This window comes from Odontomachus brunneus, unplaced genomic scaffold (genome assembly GCF_010583005.1).
Source record: "Odontomachus brunneus isolate Ranch 3 - 2012 unplaced genomic scaffold, Obru_v1 Obru_scaffold_003, whole genome shotgun sequence".
In the NCBI taxonomy this organism is placed as follows: domain Eukaryota; kingdom Metazoa; phylum Arthropoda; class Insecta; order Hymenoptera; family Formicidae; genus Odontomachus; species Odontomachus brunneus.
In genome coordinates this window covers 527,992-533,555 of record NW_022639453.1, presented here as the reverse complement: position 1 = coordinate 533,555, position 5,564 = coordinate 527,992, and the positions used below count along the sequence as shown (strand labels likewise).

General features: G+C 44.1%; 1 protein-coding gene across 2 annotated transcripts in view; it reads right to left on the bottom strand.

The window, feature by feature from the left end:
- LOC116843179 (superoxide dismutase [Cu-Zn], chloroplastic-like) overlaps positions 1 to 5,305 on the bottom strand; it is a 22,941-nt gene extending 17,636 nt beyond the window's left edge. Inside the window, exons 1-2 of one of the 2 annotated variants that reach the window (XM_032813377.1) lie at positions 5,155 to 5,305; positions 4,190 to 4,329 (exon numbers count right to left, since the gene is read on the bottom strand). The gene's annotated coding sequence lies outside the window, so the exon portion shown is untranslated. The remainder of the gene's footprint in view (positions 1 to 4,189; positions 4,330 to 5,154) is intronic. The other variant, XM_032813386.1, reaches the window with a different exon arrangement.
- Positions 5,306 to 5,564: the final 259 nt, after the last annotated feature.

Below are 5,564 nucleotides of genomic sequence, written 5' to 3'. Positions count from 1 at the left end.
CTCTCTCTCTCTCTCACTCTCTCTATTTGGCTATTTTCCAACGTGATATCTCACGTCGGCGCTGGACTTGCTTCCACGCGAGATTTCTCCCCTTTGCGCAATCGTTCACCGAGCACGATCAGACCGGGCAATTAAAGCGGAGTTGTCGAAAGTGAACACAATTACACCCATCTCTCGGGTCCTGTGCCGGCGGGGATCGCACGATCGAACGATCGAGGCGTATTTTCGAATCGAACGTGGATTGATAGACGTTTATGTCGCGCGGCGCGCGGTGGGGATAATTATGCTGCGTGTTGAAGTCGCCTTTGTGCGCCTGGATCCTCTTTATAACGGAAACCGGATATTGCATTTGCAGAGCTCCGATTGGCGGCCCGGCCACGCAGCAACGTTTCGCACAATTGGGACTTGGTGATTATTGTTTCCGGCTAAATGCGTATATAGACGCAATATTTAATTAACGGCGCATCCGCGACACGCAAAAAGAAGAAAAAATACGGGAAATGTCGCTCGACGCGAGCTCGAGCGACGCACAAGTCGCGCGAGAGGAACGAGTGTCGGCTGTGAGTTCGTCCGTTCGTCCGCGTCTGTACGATCGGGATCGTGGCTTTTAATGAAAACGTGTAATGCCCGATTGAGATCAAACGGACAATTAACGGACGTCAAAGAACACGTCTCATGTGAATTTTTAAGTAAATTCGTAATGCGCTCCTTCGTTTGCGTCATGTGCACATACGAACTTTTTTTGCACGCAGGGGATTTCACAGTAAAAGTTACTGTAGAATTTTAGCCGAGGAATAGACTGACATTCTGCGGTAATATATTATCCTTTCATTTCCATGTGCTGCTTTCAGAAGCTGAGTATAGTGTACCCAGAAATAGTTTTATACTGTGTTTCTAGCGCACTGAGAAAAAATATATCTAAACATTAGGAAATATTCATTTGTCCGGCACCAATGGCATATTTACTTCAACCTAAATTCTTTTATTTAAATAAAATAAACGGTTGCTTTAATGAAAAGTTAAAGTTTTGAGAAAAATGTATATCCTTTTGTTTGAAAAATATTTTATACAAGTATAAGTAGGTATGTTAGTACACTGCCATCAAATAAATATTTTGTATTTTTTAGATATTTCTTCTCTCAGTGCGCTAGAAACACGGCAGTGCACTGAAAAGAATTTACATGAAAAAGAAAGGAAAACTTGTCTTAAAAATTTTATTTTATTCATGTACTTTCCAAATTGCAAATTTGTCCACGATCTAGCAATGATTTTTCTTGCACATTTAGCTTCAATGTCTTATGACATTGTCCTTAACTTCATTAATGCGCCATTGATTTCGCAACGACCCTATAAGAGCAACAGCAACGATCAACGTATTCAACGAATCAACGTGGCACGAGTAACATCTTATGAAGGCAATAATTACGTAATAATGGCACTATTATATAACAGATACAATTATCCCCAGCGTTTTGCAATGCGCGACGCAACGTCAACGTCCATCAATCTGCCGTGTGGCCGCGGTTCCCTCGAAAACACAAAGCAAAACACTCGGATTTTCGCCGACGTGGCAATAACAGTGATCAGCCGTGGACCGCGTGTCTGCCCCGTACCGACGCTTCGTAAAAACGGCCTGAAAAATCCGCCCCGCGATGCTCGCTCGCGCCATTACACGGGGCAACCTATCCCCCTCCTCCCCCGGGGGGTATTATGATTGATGTAATATAATGCCTGTGAAATTGATCGGAAATTGCGCGCGCGCATATTCACACGCAATCGTTCAACAATTACAACCAGTTCCGATCTCTCGGAAATGGCGGGGCGAAGGAGCGCCGTCGTAAGGGCGTAATTCGCGTAAGGGCGTGCGCGCCATGCCGGCCCCACAGCGTGATACGCCGCAGAAATAGAAGAGCCACGTGGGCTTCTTGTAATACGTCGACGTCGAACGCGTTAATGTAGCTGTCGCTCACGAGCGCTAGACAAGTCGCGGATCGAAAAATAAGACGCGAAGATTACGACGCGCGCGATTTTACCGTCTTTTTTCCCCTGTTCATTGCGCCGATCGAACGACGGGCGGAAAAAGCGTTTCCCGATGGGACTTCGGTGTCCCGTTCGGGGAACAGCGTTATACGGCGATAATCGCGATGTTTTAATTCGCAAAGTTGCGATCTCAGAAAAATAAAGAGAGGAAGAGAGAGAGAGAGAGAGAGGAGAAAAACAGAAGTACTAGGAATGCGCGCGAAGCCTCTCTTGTCGTCGGGAACGATCGCGTCACGGTGCATGAAACGCGCAACGCGCAATACACAATGCCGCTTAACAATGAGCGTTTCATATAATAAATAAGTCACGGAGGTAATCGCCGCGCACCGCTGCACATGCGTCTCCTGGCTCGTGCTTCGCGATCTCTGACGCGGCTTACCTCATGTAAATCCAATATTCGCGCCAATGAAACGCGAGCCATTGAATAGCACGCTGAGAAATGTCACAAATGTGCTAACAAACGGCTGAAGCGTTCTACGTCAAGATTTCACCTACAGCTTTCGCGATGTTCAGCAAGTGGTACTGCTCGAAGAAAGGGGGAGGGGGCCGTGCGATTAAAATTGCGGGACTAATTAATTGAAAGCAATTGAATGAAATATGTAAATATTAACACACTGACTACTCGAAGTTTTATTTATGAGTCGTAAAGATTATATTTGCGCGGAAAGAAAAATGATTGGATTAATCAGGTGTCTAAAATTTAGACGAGTCGGAGTTGAAGTTGTCGCACTGAAGAAAAAAGTGCTCGAAAATTTATTTTATGGAGTTATTTATCTTATTTCTGCGAAAATGAAATCTATTTTTGCAAATAAACTTTATATCTCGCAAAAAATTTTTATGTATTCTTCTCTCTCAATGCAAAATACTGTTGGAATCAAGATTCTGATTGACTAAGCAAGATTTTCGATTAACCAGAAATCTTATTGACTTGAACAAAATTTTCATCTTATTTTTTACAACACTCCCTATACGTTTCCTGTAAAGGTTTTAACGACAACATTTATTTCGACAGAATACGTATCTTTTTGGGTCATTTTCTCCTAAATGTTAAGGCGCTATTACTTTGACAGTTATACATCTTTAATCTACTCACGAATAATTAACAATTTATAATAAAAATTTGAAGATTTTGAATGCCGCGCGAAACGGGACTAAACTTGACTGCATTCTGTTCAGACAATTTTTTTTCAATGTACCACACTTTGAGCCTATATATGCAACATACAACGATAATGTAACATGTTACGTAAAACGGAAAAAAGAGATTTGAAGTTCATACTCGGCTCTTAGATTATACTCGGCTACACACAGTCTTTCCTCATCGTTTATTTTTGTTTTACATCACAAACCGCCTATTAAGGTAAACCATAGACGGCGATAGTTGCTTGATAAAAAGTAGTAAATCTCGTTTTAACGTCATTATTATAGGATCTCCAATTCGCTAGAACGAAATAAAAATACGCGAGCAATGTTTATTAATAAACATGTCGCGGATATATTTATAAAAGCGCGCGCGCACGGAATCGCGAACGCAACACGAATATAATCGCTTCGGTATGCATTATTAATACTCGCGCTATCAGCGCATTTGGTATCCTCGTAGAAACATCCGCGACGAGTGCAAATAAGCGAACTCTCGCCGGAATTAACGGAGCCGCTTCGTGCGCTCCGAAAATAATCGATCGCAATTTTGCGGTGGAAAATTCCAAAAGCGCACGGAAATAGGGCGCAGCCCGTCGATTACGCTAATTGGATCGGTAGTCGCGACAGGAGCACCGCTCGCTTTTTCGTCCGCGCCCACCTCGAATACTTTGTTCATTTTTTACGTTTCTCTCTCCAGACAATCATTTTTATTTTCTCCAATTCGCAAAAATCGCGCAGCAATCGAAACGCGACATTCGGACGCGCGTTTTAACGCGTCGCCATCTTCACGTAGAAAATCCTTTAGTGATAAGCAAATTTCCTCATATGAACTCAATTCTCCTCTTCCTCTCTCTTTAAGATTACTTTTTCTCCCACTCTTTCTCACTTCGACTCGCTTTACGATAAGAGTACAAATGTGCGAGGTGTAACACGTCGACCACGACGACCGACTCGATTTTTTGGACGTGAGAAGAGTTCTTACAGAAAAATTCTTTCTCTATCTCACCTGACGAAGACTGCACCTGTGGAGTTTCCACGTGACCAAGACTCGTGCTTCGCGGGCAGCTGCGGACGGGACACTGCTTTTCCTTGAGATTACTTCACCGTGAAACGCACTATAGACGCCCACTCGCGTGAATCGCGCGACTGAAAGCGCCGAGCATCGACTGCGTCTTACGACGACGAACAAACTTGGGGAATTGAGAGCTCGAAAGAGAGAGACACGATTCGCACGAGGGAATCGTTCTTCCTCTCTCTGTCTCTCTCTCTGTCTCTCTCTTTCACACGCTCGCTCGCTCACTCCTCCACTTCCTCGTTGCAGGCGTTATCGCGATTACGGAAGAAGCGACTTTGCGCTGGATCCTTTCAGAGATCTGCCGCTCTTGGAGATGCGCCGTGTACCGCGATCGGTCGTCGACCCCGTGAAGTCTCCTCTCGGAGGGTTCACGGAGGACCTCGACCTTCTCTCTGCCGGCGTAGCCGTTCGCGAAAAATGCCTTGCTGAAAGTGTTTCGCTAATTGTTCGGCACCGACTAATTTACGAGAATATGAAGAGGTACGACTATACGCTTCGCTATCTGTGGTTTGCATAACATCACGTGATAATGAGTGAGAGCGAGTTTCCTTCTAAGAACGCTTTAGTATTCAAGGTATTCTATTATTTTTCTTGGCTCGATAACAGGAAAGGAAGCAGGCGCCTGCTTACAGACGAAACAAAGAAATTACATTACAACGCGTAATTAATCGCAAATTATGAAACAAGACATTAAGGCTATTAAGGAAAATCTCTTTTCTTTTATTAAATTCAGAATAACACAGTTAACATTGAATCGTTTCTTCCGCACGAGATATATGTTTTTCTATAAATCTCAACAGCAATAGAGCAAAGAGAGAGAGAGAGAGAGAGAGAGAGAGAGAGAGAGAGAGAGAGAGATGCGAATATAAATAATGCGTCATTACGACGTGATATACCGATATGACACGCAGAGTTCCTTCCTTCTGGATGCACCGAGACAGGTCAGAAGTCAATCAACGTGGCAGACAGCAGGAGCGGGAAAAACGTGGCGAACGGGCGCGTCAACGGTAACACTGACGAGAGGAAACTGAAACCTAAGGTAAGCTACTGTTTGACACTCGCTTTCCTTAGACGACCACAAGCCGTTCATACATACGTACGTGTACGTCTCGTAGTCGTATCTCCCCCTCCTGTAATATTAGTTACTATAGTATCAAGGTTTTGCCTTGTGCATTAGTTTGTAGTCAAGCCACGCTTCGATCGAAGCGCGCTGCTCTATAGTGTCTCGCCAAGATTTCTCTGCTCGAGAAAACGACACAATTTTGCCACAATCACGGAAACCCGAAGACGAAGCGTCGCATTGACG